Raw genomic sequence first — 16183 nt, 5'->3', positions numbered from 1 at the left:
GAGTGCTTTTCCGGGGTGGTAACAGAGAGAAGAGAGCTTGTCCGGGGTGGTAACAGAGAGAAGAGAGCTTGTCCTGGGTGGTAACAGAGAGAAGAGAGCTTGTCCGGGGTGGTAACAGTGAGAAGAGAGCTTCTCCGGGGTGGTAACAGAGAGAAGAGAGCTTGTCCGGGGTGGTAACAGTGAGAAGAGAGCTTGTCCGGGGTGGTAACAGAGAGAAGAGTGCTTGTCCGGGGTGGTAACAGTGAGAAGAGAGCTTGTCCTGGGTGGTAACAGTGAGAAGAGAGCTTGTCCTGGGTGGTAACAGAGAGAAGAGAGCTTGTCCGGGGTGGTAACAGTGAGAAGAGAGCTTGTCCGGGGTGGTAACAGTGAGAAGAGAGCTTCTCCGGGGTGGTAACAGAGAGAAGAGAGCTTGTACGGGGTGGTAACAGTGAGAAGAGAGCTTGTCCGGGGTGGTAACAGAGAGAAGAGTGCTTGTCCGGGGTGGTAACAGTGAGAAGAGAGCTTGTCCTGGGTGGTAACAGTGAGAAGAGAGCTTGTCCTGGGTGGTAACAGTGAGAAGAGAGCTTGTCCGGGGTGGTAACAGTGAGAAGAGAGCTTGTCCGGGGTGGTAACAGTGAGAAGAGAGCTTATCCGGGGTGGTAACAGAGAGAAGAGATCTTGTCCGGGGTGGTAACAGAGAGAAGAGAGCTTGTCCGGGGTGGTAACAGTGAGAAGAGAGCTTGTCCGGGGTGGTAACAGAGAGAAGAGAGCTTGTCCTGGGTGGTAACAGAGAGAAGAGTGCTTGTCCGGGGTGGTGACAGTGAGAAGGGAGCTTGTCCTGGGTGGTAACAGTATGAAGACTGCTTGTCCTGGGTGGTAACAGAGAGAAGAGAGCTTGTCCTGGGTGGTAACAGTGAGAAGAGAGCTTGTCCGGGGTGGTAACAGAGAGAAGAGTGCTTTTCCGGGGTGGTAACAGTGAGAAGAGAGCTTGTCCGGGGTGGTAACAGTGAGAAGAAAGCTTCTCCGGGGTGGTAACAGAGAGAAGAGAGCTTGTCCGGGGTGGTAACAGAGAGAAGAGAGCTTGTCCTGGGTGGTAACAGTGAGAAGAGAGCTTGTCCGGGGTGGTAACAGACAGAAGAGAGCTTGTCCGGGGTGGTAACAGAGAGAAGAGTGCTTTTCCGGGGTGGTAACAATGAGAAGAGAGCTTGTCCTGGGTGGTAACAGTGAGAAGAGAGCTTGTCCGGGGTGGTAACAGAGAGAAGAGAGCTTGTCCGGGGTGGTAACAGAGAGAAGAGTGCTTTTCCGGGGTGGTAACAATGAGAAGAGTGCTTGTCCGGGGTGGTAACAGTGAGAAGAGTGCTTGTCCGGGGTGGTAACAGTGAGAAGAGAGCTTGTCCTGGGTGGTAACAGAGAGAAGAGAGCTTGTCAAGGGTGGTAACAGAGAGAAGAGTGCTTGTCAAGGGTGGTAACAGAGAGAAGAGTGCTTGTCCGGGGTGGTAACAGTGAGAAGGGAGCTTGTCCTGGGTGGAAACAGTGAGAAGAGAGCTTGTCCTGGGTGGTAACAGTGAGAAGAGAGCTTGTCCTGGGTGGTAACAGTGAGAAGAGTGCTTGTCCTGGGTGGTAACAGTGAGAAGAGTGCTTGTCCGGGGTGGTAACAGTGAGAAGAGAGCTTGTCCTGGGTGGTAACAGTGAGAAGAGAGCTTGTCCTGGGTGGTAACAGTGAGAAGAGTGCTTGTCCTGGGTGGTAACAGTGAGAAGAGAGCTTGTCCTGGGTGGTAACAGAGAGAAGAGAGCTTGTCCTGGGTGGTAACAGTGAGAAGAGAGCTTGTCCGGGGTGGTAACAGTGAGAAGAGAGCTTGTCCTGGGTGGTAACAGAGAGAAGAGAGCTTGTCCGGGGTGGTAACAGTGAGAAGAGAGCTTGTCCGGGGTGGTAACAGTGAGAAGAGAGCTTGTCCGGGGTGGTAACAGTGAGAAGAGAGCTTGTCCTGGGTGGTAACAGAGAGAAGAGAGCTTGTCCTGGGTGGTAACAGTGAGAAGAGAGCTTGTCCGGGGTGGTAACAGTGAGAAGAGTGCTTGTCCGGGGTGGTAACAGTGAGAAGAGAGCTTGTCCTGGGTGGTAACAGAGAGAAGAGAGCTTGTCCTGGGTGGTAACAGAGAGAAGAGAGCTTGTCCGGGGTGGTAACAGTGAGAAGAGAGCTTGTCCGGGGTGGTAACAGAGAGAAGAGAGCTTGTCCGGGGTGGTAGCAGAGAGAAGAGAGCTTGTCCGGGGTGGTAACAGAGAGAGGAGATCTTCTCCTGGGTGGTAACAGAGAGAAGAGTGCTTGTCCGGGGTGGTAACAGAGAGAAGAGAGCTTGTCCGGGGTGGTAGCAGAGAGAAGAGAGCTTGTCCGGGGTGGTAACAGAGAGAGGAGATCTTCTCCTGGGTGGTAACAGAGAGAAGAGTGCTTGTCCGGGGTGGTAACAGTGAGAAGAGAGCTTGTCCTGGGTGGTAACAGAGAGAAGAGAGCTTGTCCTGGGTGGTAACAGTGAGAAGAGAGCTTGTCCGGGGTGGTAACAGAGAGAAGAGAGCTTGTCCGGGGTGGTAACAGTGAGAAGAGAGCTTGTCCGGGGTGGTAACAGAGAGAAGAGAGCTTGTCCGGGGTGGTAACAGTGAGAAGAGTGCTTGCCCTGGGTGGTAACAGTGAGAAGAGTGCTTGTCCGGGGTGGTAACAGTGAGAACAGAGCTTGCCTTGGGTGGTAACAGTGAGAAGAGAGATTGCCCTGGGTGGTAACAGTGAGAAGAGAGCTTGTCCGGGGTGGTAACAGAGAGAATAGAGCTTGTCCAGGCTGGTAACAGTGAGAAGAGAGCTTGCCCTGGGTTGTAACAGTGAGAAGAGAGCTTGCCCTGGGTGGTAACAGTGAGAAGAGTGCTTGTCCGGGGTGTTAACAGTGAGAACAGAGCTTGCCCTGGGTGGTAACAGTGAGAAGAGAGCTTGTCCGGGGTGGTAGCAGTGAGAAGAGAGCTTGTCCTGGGAGGTAACAGTGAGAAGAGAGCTTGTCCGGGGTGGTAACAGTGAGAAGAGAGCTTGTCCGGGGTGGTAACAGTGAGAAGAGAGCTTGTCCGGGGTGGTAACAGAGTGAAGAGAGCTTGTCCGGGGTGGTAACAGCGAGAAGAGAGCTTGTCCGGGGTGGTAACAGCGAGAAGAGAGCTTGTCCTGGGTGGTAACAGAGAGAAGAGTGCTTGTCCGGGGTGGTAACAGTGAGAAGAGAGCTTGTCCTGGGTGGTAACAGAGAGAAGAGTGCTTGTCCGGGGTGGTAACAGTGAGAAGAGAGCTTGTCCTGGGTGGTAACAGAGAGAAGAGAGCTTGCCCGGGGTGGTAACAGTGAGAAGAGAGCTTGTCCGGGGTGGTAACAGTGAGAAGAGAGCTTGTCCGGGGTGGTAACAGTGAGAAGAGAGCTTGTCCTGGGTGGTAACAGAGAGAAGAGAGCTTATCCGGGGTAGTAACAGAGAGAAGAGAGCTTGTCCGGGGTGGTAACAGAGAGAAGAGAGCTTGTCCGGGGTGGTAACAGAGAGAAGAGTGCTTGTCCTGGGTGGTAACAGAGAGGAGAGCTTGTCCGGGGTGGTAACAGTGAGGAGAGAGCTTGTCCGGGGTGGTAACAGTGAGAAGAGAGCTTGTCCGGGGTGGTAACAGTGAGAAGAGAGCTTGTCCGGGGTGGTAACAGTGAGAAGAGAGCTTGTCCGGGGTGGTAACAGTGAGAAGAGAGCTTGTCCGGGGTGGTAACAGTGAGAAGAGAGCTTGTCCGGGGTGGTAACAGTGAGAAGAGAGCTTGTCCGGGGTGGTAACAGTGAGAAGAGAGCTTGTCTGGGGTGGTAACAGAGAGAAGAGAGCTTGTCCTGGGTGGTAACAGAGAGAAGAGAGCTTGTCCGGGGTGGTAACAGTGAGAAGAGAGCTTGTCCGGGGTGGTAACAGTGAGAACAGAGCTTGTCCTGGGTGGTAACAGAGAGAAGAGTGCTTCTCCGGGGTGGTAACAGTGCGAAGAGAGCTTGTCCTGGGTGGTAACAGAGAGAAGAGAGCTTGTCCGGGGTGGTAACAGTGAGAAGAGCGCTTGTCCGGGGTGGTAACAGTGAGAAGAGAGCTTGTCCGGGGTGGTAACAGTGAGAAGAGAGCTTGTCCAGGGTGGTAACAGAGAGAAGAGTGCTTGTCCGGGGTGGTAACAGTGAGAAGAGAGCTTGTCCGGGGTGGTAACAGTGAGAAGAGAGCTTGTCCGGGGTGGTAACAGAGAGAAGAGAGCTTGTCCTGGGTGGTAACAGAGAGAAGAGTGCTTGTCCTGGGTGGTAACAGAGAGAAGAGAGCTTGTCCGGGGTGGTAACAGTGAGAAGAGAGCTTGTCCTCAGTGGTAACAGAGAGAAGAGAGCTTGTCCTGGGTGGTAACAGTGAGAAGAGAGCTTGTCCGGGGTGGTAACAGAGAGAAGAGAGCTTGTCCTGGGTGGTAACAGAGAGAAGAGAGCTTGTCCTGGGTGGTAACAGAGAGAAGAGTGCTTATCCTGGGTGGTAACAGAGAGAAGAGAGCTTGTCCGGGGTGGTAACAGTGAGAAGAGTGCTTGTCTGGTGTGGTAACAGTGAGAAGTGAGCTTGTCCGGGGTGGTAACAGAGAGAAGAGTGCTTGTCCGGGGTGGTAACAGAGAGAAGAGAGCTTGTCCGGGGTGGTAACAGTAAGAAGAGAGCTTGTCCGGGGTGGTAACAGAGAGAAGAGTGCTTGTCCGGGGTGGTACCAGTGAGAAGAGAGCTTGTCCTGGGTGGTAACAGTGAGAAGAGAGCTTGTCCTGGGTGGTAACAGTGAGAAGAGAGCTTGTCCGGGGTGGTAACAGAAAGAAGGGAGCTTGTCCTGGGTGGTAACAGAGAGAAGAGTGCTTGTCCTGGGTGGTAACAGAGAGAAGAGTGCTTGTCCGGGGTGGTAACAGAGAGAAGAGTGCTTGTCCGGGGTGGTTACAGAGAGAAGAGATCTTGTCCGGGGTGGTAACAGAGAGAAGAGAGCTTGTCCTGGGTGGTAACAGTGAGAAGGGAGCTTGTCCTGGGTGGTAACAGTATGAAGAGTGCTTGTCCTGGGTGGTAACAGACAGAAGAGAGCTTGTCCGGGGTGGTAAAAGAGAGAAGAGAGCTTGACCGGTGTGGTAACAGTGAGAAGAGAGCTTGTCCGGGGTGGTAACAGAGAGAAGAGTGCTTTTCCGGGGTGGTAACATTGAGAAGAGAGCTTGTCCGGGGTGGTAACAGTGAGAAGAAAGCTTCTCCGGGGTGGTAACAGAGAGAAGAGAGCTTGTCCGGGGTGGTAACAGAGAGAAGAGATCTTGTCCTGGGTGGTAACAGTGAGAAGAGAGCTTGTCCGGGGTGGTAACAGAGAGAAGAGTGCTTGTCCTGGGTGGTAACAGTGAGAAGAGAGCTTGTCCGGGGTGGTAACAGTGAGAAGAGAGCTTGTCCGGGGTGGTAACAGTGAGAAGAGAGCTTGTCCTGGGTGGTAACAGTGAGAAGTGAGCTTGTCCGGGGTGGTAACAGAGAGAAGAGTGCTTTTCCGGGGTGGTAACAGTGAGAAGAGAGCTTGTCCGGGGTGGTAACAGAGAGAAGAGTGCTTGTCCGGGGTGGTAACAGTGAGAAGAGAGCTTGTCCTGGGTGGTAACAGTGAGAAGAGAGCTTGTCCTGGGTGGTAACAGAGAGAAGAGAGCTTGTCCGGGGTGGTAACAGTGAGAAGAGAGCTTGTCCGGGGTGGTAACAGTGAGAAGAGAGCTTCTCCGGGGTGGTAACAGAGAGAAGAGAGCTTGTACGGGGTGGTAACAGTGAGAAGAGAGCTTGTCCGGGGTGGTAACAGAGAGAAGAGTGCTTGTCCGGGGTGGTAACAGTGAGAAGAGAGCTTGTCCTGGGTGGTAACAGTGAGAAGAGAGCTTGTCCTGGGTGGTAACAGTGAGAAGAGAGCTTGTCCGGGGTGGTAACAGTGAGAAGAGAGCTTGTCCGGGGTGGTAACAGTGAGAAGAGAGCTTATCCGGGGTGGTAACAGAGAGAAGAGATCTTGTCCGGGGTGGTAACAGAGAGAAGAGAGCTTGTCCGGGGTGGTAACAGTGAGAAGAGAGCTTGTCCGGGGTGGTAACAGAGAGAAGAGAGCTTGTCCTGGGTGGTAACAGAGAGAAGAGTGCTTGTCCGGGGTGGTGACAGTGAGAAGGGAGCTTGTCCTGGGTGGTAACAGTATGAAGAGTGCTTGTCCTGGGTGGTAACAGAGAGAAGAGAGCTTGTCCTGGGTGGTAACAGTGAGAAGAGAGCTTGTCCGGGGTGGTAACAGAGAGAAGAGTGCTTTTCCGGGGTGGTAACAGTGAGAAGAGAGCTTGTCCGGGGTGGTAACAGTGAGAAGAAAGCTTCTCCGGGGTGGTAACAGAGAGAAGAGAGCTTGTCCGGGGTGGTAACAGAGAGAAGAGAGCTTGTCCTGGGTGGTAACAGTGAGAAGAGAGCTTGTCCGGGGTGGTAACAGACAGAAGAGAGCTTGTCCGGGGTGGTAACAGAGAGAAGAGTGCTTTTCCGGGGTGGTAACAATGAGAAGAGAGCTTGTTCTGGGTGGTAACAGTGAGAAGAGAGCTTGTCCGGGGTGGTAACAGAGAGAAGAGAGCTTGTCCGGGGTGGTAACAGAGAGAAGAGTGCTTTTCCGGGGTGGTAACAATGAGAAGAGTGCTTGTCCGGGGTGGTAACAGTGAGAAGAGTGCTTGTCCGGGGTGGTAACAGTGAGAAGAGAGCTTGTCCTGGGTGGTAACAGAGAGAAGAGAGCTTGTCAAGGGTGGTAACAGAGAGAAGAGTGCTTGTCAAGGGTGGTAACAGAGAGAAGAGTGCTTGTCCGGGGTGGTAACAGTGAGAAGGGAGCTTGTCCTGGGTGGAAACAGTGAGAAGAGAGCTTGTCCTGGGTGGTAACAGTGAGAAGAGAGCTTGTCCTGGGTGGTAACAGTGAGAAGAGTGCTTGTCCTGGGTGGTAACAGTGAGAAGAGTGCTTGTCCGGGGTGGTAACAGTGAGAAGAGAGCTTGTCCTGGGTGGTAACAGTGAGAAGAGAGCTTGTCCTGGGTGGTAACAGTGAGAAGAGTGCTTGTCCTGGGTGGTAACAGTGAGAAGAGAGCTTGTCCTGGGTGGTAACAGAGAGAAGAGAGCTTGTCCTGGGTGGTAACAGTGAGAAGAGAGCTTGTCCGGGGTGGTAACAGTGAGAAGAGAGCTTGTCCTGGGTGGTAACAGAGAGAAGAGAGCTTGTCCGGGGTGGTAACAGTGAGAAGAGAGCTTGTCCGGGGTGGTAACAGTGAGAAGAGAGCTTGTCCGGGGTGGTAACAGTGAGAAGAGAGCTTGTCCTGGGTGGTAACAGAGAGAAGAGAGCTTGTCCTGGGTGGTAACAGTGAGAAGAGAGCTTGTCCGGGGTGGTAACAGTGAGAAGAGTGCTTGTCCGGGGTGGTAACAGTGAGAAGAGAGCTTGTCCTGGGTGGTAACAGAGAGAAGAGAGCTTGTCCTGGGTGGTAACAGAGAGAAGAGAGCTTGTCCGGGGTGGTAACAGTGAGAAGAGAGCTTGTCCGGGGTGGTAACAGAGAGAAGAGAGCTTGTCCGGGGTGGTAGCAGAGAGAAGAGAGCTTGTCCGGGGTGGTAACAGAGAGAGGAGATCTTCTCCTGGGTGGTAACAGAGAGAAGAGTGCTTGTCCGGGGTGGTAACAGTGAGAAGAGAGCTTGTCCTGGGTGGTAACAGAGAGAAGAGAGCTTGTCCTGGGTGGTAACAGTGAGAAGAGAGCTTGTCCGGGGTGGTAACAGAGAGAAGAGAGCTTGTCCGGGGTGGTAACAGTGAGAAGAGAGCTTGTCCGGGGTGGTAACAGAGAGAAGAGAGCTTGTCCGGGGTGGTAACAGTGAGAAGAGTGCTTGCCCTGGGTGGTAACAGTGAGAAGAGTGCTTGTCCGGGGTGGTAACAGTGAGAACAGAGCTTGCCTTGGGTGGTAACAGTGAGAAGAGAGATTGCCCTGGGTGGTAACAGTGAGAAGAGAGCTTGTCCGGGGTGGTAACAGAGAGAATAGAGCTTGTCCGGGGTGGTAGCAGAGAGAAGAGAGCTTGTCCGGGGTGGTAACAGAGAGAGGAGATCTTCTCCTGGGTGGTAACAGAGAGAAGAGTGCTTGTCCGGGGTGGTAACAGTGAGAAGAGAGCTTGTCCTGGGTGGTAACAGAGAGAAGAGAGCTTGTCCTGGGTGGTAACAGTGAGAAGAGAGCTTGTCCGGGGTGGTAACAGAGAGAAGAGAGCTTGTCCGGGGTGGTAACAGTGAGAAGAGAGCTTGTCCGGGGTGGTAACAGAGAGAAGAGAGCTTGTCCGGGGTGGTAACAGTGAGAAGAGTGCTTGCCCTGGGTGGTAACAGTGAGAAGAGTGCTTGTCCGGGGTGGTAACAGTGAGAACAGAGCTTGCCTTGGGTGGTAACAGTGAGAAGAGAGATTGCCCTGGGTGGTAACAGTGAGAAGAGAGCTTGTCCGGGGTGGTAACAGAGAGAGGAGATCTTCTCCTGGGTGGTAACAGAGAGAAGAGTGCTTGTCCGGGGTGGTAACAGTGAGAAGAGAGCTTGTCCTGGGTGGTAACAGAGAGAAGAGAGCTTGTCCTGGGTGGTAACAGTGAGAAGAGAGCTTGTCCGGGGTGGTAACAGAGAGAAGAGAGCTTGTCCGGGGTGGTAACAGTGAGAAGAGAGCTTGTCCGGGGTGGTAACAGAGAGAAGAGAGCTTGTCCGGGGTGGTAACAGTGAGAAGAGTGCTTGCCCTGGGTGGTAACAGTGAGAAGAGTGCTTGTCCGGGGTGGTAACAGTGAGAACAGAGCTTGCCTTGGGTGGTAACAGTGAGAAGAGAGATTGCCCTGGGTGGTAACAGTGAGAAGAGAGCTTGTCCGGGGTGGTAACAGAGAGAATAGAGCTTGTCCAGGCTGGTAACAGTGAGAAGAGAGCTTGCCCTGGGTTGTAACAGTGAGAAGAGAGCTTGCCCTGGGTGGTAACAGTGAGAAGAGTGCTTGTCCGGGGTGTTAACAGTGAGAACAGAGCTTGCCCTGGGTGGTAACAGTGAGAAGAGAGCTTGTCCGGGGTGGTAGCAGTGAGAAGAGAGCTTGTCCTGGGAGGTAACAGTGAGAAGAGAGCTTGTCCGGGGTGGTAACAGTGAGAAGAGAGCTTGTCCGGGGTGGTAACAGTGAGAAGAGAGCTTGTCCGGGGTGGTAACAGAGTGAAGAGAGCTTGTCCGGGGTGGTAACAGCGAGAAGAGAGCTTGTCCGGGGTGGTAACAGCGAGAAGAGAGCTTGTCCTGGGTGGTAACAGAGAGAAGAGTGCTTGTCCGGGGTGGTAACAGTGAGAAGAGAGCTTGTCCTGGGTGGTAACAGAGAGAAGAGTGCTTGTCCGGGGTGGTAACAGTGAGAAGAGAGCTTGTCCTGGGTGGTAACAGAGAGAAGAGAGCTTGCCCGGGGTGGTAACAGTGAGAAGAGAGCTTGTCCGGGGTGGTAACAGTGAGAAGAGAGCTTGTCCGGGGTGGTAACAGTGAGAAGAGAGCTTGTCCTGGGTGGTAACAGAGAGAAGAGAGCTTATCCGGGGTAGTAACAGAGAGAAGAGAGCTTGTCCGGGGTGGTAACAGAGAGAAGAGAGCTTGTCCGGGGTGGTAACAGAGAGAAGAGTGCTTGTCCTGGGTGGTAACAGAGAGGAGAGCTTGTCCGGGGTGGTAACAGTGAGGAGAGAGCTTGTCCGGGGTGGTAACAGTGAGAAGAGAGCTTGTCCGGGGTGGTAACAGTGAGAAGAGAGCTTGTCCGGGGTGGTAACAGTGAGAAGAGAGCTTGTCCGGGGTGGTAACAGTGAGAAGAGAGCTTGTCCGGGGTGGTAACAGTGAGAAGAGAGCTTGTCCGGGGTGGTAACAGTGAGAAGAGAGCTTGTCCGGGGTGGTAACAGTGAGAAGAGAGCTTGTCTGGGGTGGTAACAGAGAGAAGAGAGCTTGTCCTGGGTGGTAACAGAGAGAAGAGAGCTTGTCCGGGGTGGTAACAGTGAGAAGAGAGCTTGTCCGGGGTGGTAACAGTGAGAACAGAGCTTGTCCTGGGTGGTAACAGAGAGAAGAGTGCTTCTCCGGGGTGGTAACAGTGCGAAGAGAGCTTGTCCTGGGTGGTAACAGAGAGAAGAGAGCTTGTCCGGGGTGGTAACAGTGAGAAGAGCGCTTGTCCGGGGTGGTAACAGTGAGAAGAGAGCTTGTCCGGGGTGGTAACAGTGAGAAGAGAGCTTGTCCAGGGTGGTAACAGAGAGAAGAGTGCTTGTCCGGGGTGGTAACAGTGAGAAGAGAGCTTGTCCGGGGTGGTAACAGTGAGAAGAGAGCTTGTCCGGGGTGGTAACAGAGAGAAGAGAGCTTGTCCTGGGTGGTAACAGAGAGAAGAGTGCTTGTCCTGGGTGGTAACAGAGAGAAGAGAGCTTGTCCGGGGTGGTAACAGTGAGAAGAGAGCTTGTCCTCAGTGGTAACAGAGAGAAGAGAGCTTGTCCTGGGTGGTAACAGTGAGAAGAGAGCTTGTCCGGGGTGGTAACAGAGAGAAGAGAGCTTGTCCTGGGTGGTAACAGAGAGAAGAGAGCTTGTCCTGGGTGGTAACAGAGAGAAGAGTGCTTATCCTGGGTGGTAACAGAGAGAAGAGAGCTTGTCCGGGGTGGTAACAGTGAGAAGAGTGCTTGTCTGGTGTGGTAACAGTGAGAAGTGAGCTTGTCCGGGGTGGTAACAGAGAGAAGAGTGCTTGTCCGGGGTGGTAACAGAGAGAAGAGAGCTTGTCCGGGGTGGTAACAGTAAGAAGAGAGCTTGTCCGGGGTGGTAACAGAGAGAAGAGTGCTTGTCCGGGGTGGTACCAGTGAGAAGAGAGCTTGTCCTGGGTGGTAACAGTGAGAAGAGAGCTTGTCCTGGGTGGTAACAGTGAGAAGAGAGCTTGTCCGGGGTGGTAACAGAAAGAAGGGAGCTTGTCCTGGGTGGTAACAGAGAGAAGAGTGCTTGTCCTGGGTGGTAACAGAGAGAAGAGTGCTTGTCCGGGGTGGTAACAGAGAGAAGAGTGCTTGTCCGGGGTGGTTACAGAGAGAAGAGATCTTGTCCGGGGTGGTAACAGAGAGAAGAGAGCTTGTCCTGGGTGGTAACAGTGAGAAGGGAGCTTGTCCTGGGTGGTAACAGTATGAAGAGTGCTTGTCCTGGGTGGTAACAGACAGAAGAGAGCTTGTCCGGGGTGGTAAAAGAGAGAAGAGAGCTTGACCGGTGTGGTAACAGTGAGAAGAGAGCTTGTCCGGGGTGGTAACAGAGAGAAGAGTGCTTTTCCGGGGTGGTAACATTGAGAAGAGAGCTTGTCCGGGGTGGTAACAGTGAGAAGAAAGCTTCTCCGGGGTGGTAACAGAGAGAAGAGAGCTTGTCCGGGGTGGTAACAGAGAGAAGAGATCTTGTCCTGGGTGGTAACAGTGAGAAGAGAGCTTGTCCGGGGTGGTAACAGAGAGAAGAGTGCTTGTCCTGGGTGGTAACAGTGAGAAGAGAGCTTGTCCGGGGTGGTAACAGTGAGAAGAGAGCTTGTCCGGGGTGGTAACAGTGAGAAGAGAGCTTGTCCTGGGTGGTAACAGTGAGAAGTGAGCTTGTCCGGGGTGGTAACAGAGAGAAGAGTGCTTTTCCGGGGTGGTAACAATGAGAAGAGAGCTTGTCCTGGGTGGTAACAGTGAGAAGAGAGCTTGTCTGGGGTGGTAACAGAGAGAAGAGTGCTTGTCCTGGGTGGTAACAGTGAGAAGAGAGCTTGTCCTGGGTGGTAACAGTGAGAAGAGTGCTTGTCCGGGGTGGTAACAGTGAGAAGACAGCTTGTCCTGGGTGGTAACAGAGAGAAGAGAGCTTGTCCTGGGTGGTAACAGTGAGAAGAGAGCTTGTCCGGGTTGGTAACAGTGAGAAGAGTGCTTGTCCGGGGTGGTAACAGTGAGAAGAGAGCTTGTCCGGGGTGGTAACAGTGAGAAGAGTGCTTGTCCGGGGTGGTAACGGAGAGAAGAGAGCTTGTCCGGGGTGGTAACAGTGAGAAGAGTGCTTGTCCGGGGTGGTAACAGAGAGAAGAGAGCTTTTCCTGGGTGGTAACAGAGAGAAGAGAGCTTGTCCGGGGTGGTAACAGTGAGAAGAGAGCTTGTCCGGGGTGGTAACAGTGAGAAGAGTGCTTGTCCGGGGTGGTAACAGTGAGAAGAATGCTTGTTCTGGGTGGTAACAGTGAGAAGAGAGCTTGTCCTGGCTGGTAACAGTGAGAAGAGAGCTTGTCCGGGGTGGTAACAGAGAGAAGAGTGCTTGTCCGGGGTGGTAACAGAGAGAGGAGATCTTACCCTGGGTGGTAACAGTGACAAGAGAGCTTGTCCTGGGTGGTAACAGTGAGAAGAGAGCTTGCGCTGGGTGGTAACAGTGAGAAGAGAGCTTGTCCTGGGTGGTAACAGTGAGAAGAGAGCTTGCCCTGGGTGGTAACAGAGAGAAGTGTGCTTGTCCGGGGTGGTAACAGAGAGAAGAGAGCTTGTCCAGGGTGGTAACAGTGAGAAGAGAGCATGTTCGGGGTGGTAACAGTGAGAAGACAGCTTGTCCGGGGTGGTAACATTGAGAAGAGAGCTTGTCCGGGGTGGTAACAGTGAGAAGAGAGCTTGTCCGGCGTGGCAACAGTGAGAAGAGATCTTGTCCGGGGTGGTAACAGAGAGAAGATTGCTTTTCCGGGGTGGTAACAGAGAGAAGAGAGCTTGTCCTGGGTGGTAACAGAGAGAAGAGAGCTTGTCCTGGGTGGTAACAGTGAGGAGAGTGCTTTTCCGGGGTGGTAACAGAGAGAAGAGAGCTTGTCCGGGGTGGTAACAGAGAGAAGAGAGCTTGTCCTGGGTGGTAACAGAGAGAAGAGAGCTTGTCCGGGGTGGTAACAGTGAGAAGAGAGCTTCTCCGGGGTGGTAACAGAGAGAAGAGAGCTTGTCCGGGGTGGTAACAGTGAGAAGAGAGCTTGTCCGGGGTGGTAACAGAGAGAAGAGTGCTTGTCCGGGGTGGTAACAGTGAGAAGAGAGCTTGTCCTGGGTGGTAACAGTGAGAAGAGAGCTTGTCCTGGGTGGTAACAGAGAGAAGAGAGCTTGTCCGAGGTGGTAACAGTGAGAAGAGAGCTTGTCCGGGGTGGTAACAGTGAGAAGAGAGCTTGTCCGGGGTGGTAACAGAGAGAAGAGTGCTTGTCCGGGGTGGTAACAGTGAGAAGAGAGCTTGTCCTGGGTGGTAACAGTGAGAAGAGAGCTTGTCCTGGGTGGTAACAGAGAGAAGAGAGCTTGTCCGGGGTGGTAACAGTGAGAAGAGAGCTTGTCCGGGGTGGTAACAGTGAGAAGAGAGCTTCTCCGGGGTGGTAACAGAGAGAAGAGAGCTTGTACGGGGTGGTAACAGTGAGAAGAGAGCTTGTCCGGGGTGGTAACAGAGAGAAGAGTGCTTGTCCGGGGTGGTAACAGTGAGAAGAGAGCTTGTCCTGGGTGGTAACAGTGAGAAGAGAGCTTGTCCTGGGTGGTAACAGTGAGAAGAGAGCTTGTCCGGGGTGGTAACAGAGAGAAGAGAGCTTGTCCGGGGTGGTAACAGTGAGAAGAGAGCTTGTCCGGGGTGGTAACAGAGAGAAGAGTGCTTGTCCGGGGTGGTAACAGTGAGAAGAGAGCTTGTCCTGGGTGGTAACAGTGAGAAGAGAGCTTGTCCTGGGTGGTAACAGAGAGAAGAGAGCTTGTCCGGGGTGGTAACAGTGAGAAGAGAGCTTGTCCGGGGTGGTAACAGTGAGAAGAGAGCTTCTCCGGGGTGGTAACAGAGAGAAGAGAGCTTGTACGGGGTGGTAACAGTGAGAAGAGAGCTTGTCCGGGGTGGTAACAGAGAGAAGAGTGCTTGTCCGGGGTGGTAACAGTGAGAAGAGAGCTTGTCCTGGGTGGTAACAGTGAGAAGAGAGCTTGTCCTGGGTGGTAACAGTGAGAAGAGAGCTTGTCCGGGGTGGTAACAGTGAGAAGAGAGCTTGTCCGGGGTGGTAACAGTGAGAAGAGAGCTTATCCGGGGTGGTAACAGAGAGAAGAGATCTTGTCCGGGGTGGTAACAGAGAGAAGAGAGCTTGTCCGGGGTGGTAACAGTGAGAAGAGAGCTTGTCCGGGGTGGTAACAGAGAGAAGAGAGCTTGTCCTGGGTGGTAACAGAGAGAAGAGTGCTTGTCCGGGGTGGTGACAGTGAGAAGGGAGCTTGTCCTGGGTGGTAACAGTATGAAGAGTGCTTGTCCTGGGTGGTAACAGAGAGAAGAGAGCTTGTCCTGGGTGGTAACAGTGAGAAGAGAGCTTGTCCGGGGTGGTAACAGAGAGAAGAGTGCTTTTCCGGGGTGGTAACAGTGAGAAGAGAGCTTGTCCGGGGTGGTAACAGTGAGAAGAAAGCTTCTCCGGGGTGGTAACAGAGAGAAGAGAGCTTGTCCGGGGTGGTAACAGAGAGAAGAGAGCTTGTCCTGGGTGGTAACAGTGAGAAGAGAGCTTGTCCGGGGTGGTAACAGACAGAAGAGAGCTTGTCCGGGGTGGTAACAGAGAGAAGAGTGCTTTTCCGGGGTGGTAACAATGAGAAGAGAGCTTGTCCTGGGTGGTAACAGTGAGAAGAGAGCTTGTCCGGGGTGGTAACAGAGAGAAGAGAGCTTGTCCGGGGTGGTAACAGAGAGAAGAGTGCTTTTCCGGGGTGGTAACAATGAGAAGAGTGCTTGTCCGGGGTGGTAACAGTGAGAAGAGTGCTTGTCCGGGGTGGTAACAGTGAGAAGAGAGCTTGTCCTGGGTGGTAACAGAGAGAAGAGAGCTTGTCAAGGGTGGTAACAGAGAGAAGAGTGCTTGTCAAGGGTGGTAACAGAGAGAAGAGTGCTTGTCCGGGGTGGTAACAGTGAGAAGGGAGCTTGTCCTGGGTGGAAACAGTGAGAAGAGAGCTTGTCCTGGGTGGTAACAGTGAGAAGAGAGCTTGTCCTGGGTGGTAACAGTGAGAAGAGTGCTTGTCCTGGGTGGTAACAGTGAGAAGAGTGCTTGTCCGGGGTGGTAACAGTGAGAAGAGAGCTTGTCCTGGGTGGTAACAGTGAGAAGAGAGCTTGTCCTGGGTGGTAACAGTGAGAAGAGTGCTTGTCCTGGGTGGTAACAGTGAGAAGAGAGCTTGTCCTGGGTGGTAACAGAGAGAAGAGAGCTTGTCCTGGGTGGTAACAGTGAGAAGAGAGCTTGTCCGGGGTGGTAACAGTGAGAAGAGAGCTTGTCCTGGGTGGTAACAGAGAGAAGAGAGCTTGTCCGGGGTGGTAACAGTGAGAAGAGAGCTTGTCCGGGGTGGTAACAGTGAGAAGAGAGCTTGTCCGGGGTGGTAACAGTGAGAAGAGAGCTTGTCCTGGGTGGTAACAGAGAGAAGAGAGCTTGTCCTGGGTGGTAACAGTGAGAAGAGAGCTTGTCCGGGGTGGTAACAGTGAGAAGAGTGCTTGTCCGGGGTGGTAACAGTGAGAAGAGAGCTTGTCCTGGGTGGTAACAGAGAGAAGAGAGCTTGTCCTGGGTGGTAACAGAGAGAAGAGAGCTTGTCCGGGGTGGTAACAGTGAGAAGAGAGCTTGTCCGGGGTGGTAACAGAGAGAAGAGAGCTTGTCCGGGGTGGTAGCAGAGAGAAGAGAGCTTGTCCGGGGTGGTAACAGAGAGAGGAGATCTTCTCCTGGGTGGTAACAGAGAGAAGAGTGCTTGTCCGGGGTGGTAACAGTGAGAAGAGAGCTTGTCCTGGGTGGTAACAGAGAGAAGAGAGCTTGTCCTGGGTGGTAACAGTGAGAAGAGAGCTTGTCCGGGGTGGTAACAGAGAGAAGAGAGCTTGTCCGGGGTGGTAACAGTGAGAAGAGTGCTTGCCCTGGGTGGTAACAGTGAGAAGAGTGCTTGTCCGGGGTGGTAACAGTGAGAACAGAGCTTGCCTTGGGTGGTAACAGTGAGAAGAGAGATTGCCCTGGGTGGTAACAGTGAGAAGAGAGCTTGTCCGGGGTGGTAACAGAGAGAATAGAGCTTGTCCAGGCTGGTAACAGTGAGAAGAGAGCTTGCCCTGGGTTGTAACAGTGAGAAGAGAGCTTGCCCTGGGTGGTAACAGTGAGAAGAGTGCTTGTCCGGGGTGTTAACAGTGAGAACAGAGCTTGCCCTGGGTGGTAACAGTGAGAAGAGAGCTTGTCCGGGGTGGTAGCAGTGAGAAGAGAG

The 16183-nt window shown here is 53.3% G+C and overlaps 1 protein-coding gene across 1 annotated transcript in view; it reads left to right on the top strand.

Moving 5' to 3' along the window:
- Window positions 1–16183, top strand: part of LOC132389434 (protein FAM50A-like) — a 261951-nt gene that overhangs the window by 174134 nt on the left and 71634 nt on the right.

This window comes from Hypanus sabinus, unplaced genomic scaffold (genome assembly GCF_030144855.1).
Source record: "Hypanus sabinus isolate sHypSab1 unplaced genomic scaffold, sHypSab1.hap1 scaffold_567, whole genome shotgun sequence".
NCBI classification, from domain to species: domain Eukaryota; kingdom Metazoa; phylum Chordata; class Chondrichthyes; order Myliobatiformes; family Dasyatidae; genus Hypanus; species Hypanus sabinus.
Note: the sequence above shows the minus strand (reverse complement) of the source record. Positions and strands in the feature narration are given on the sequence as shown.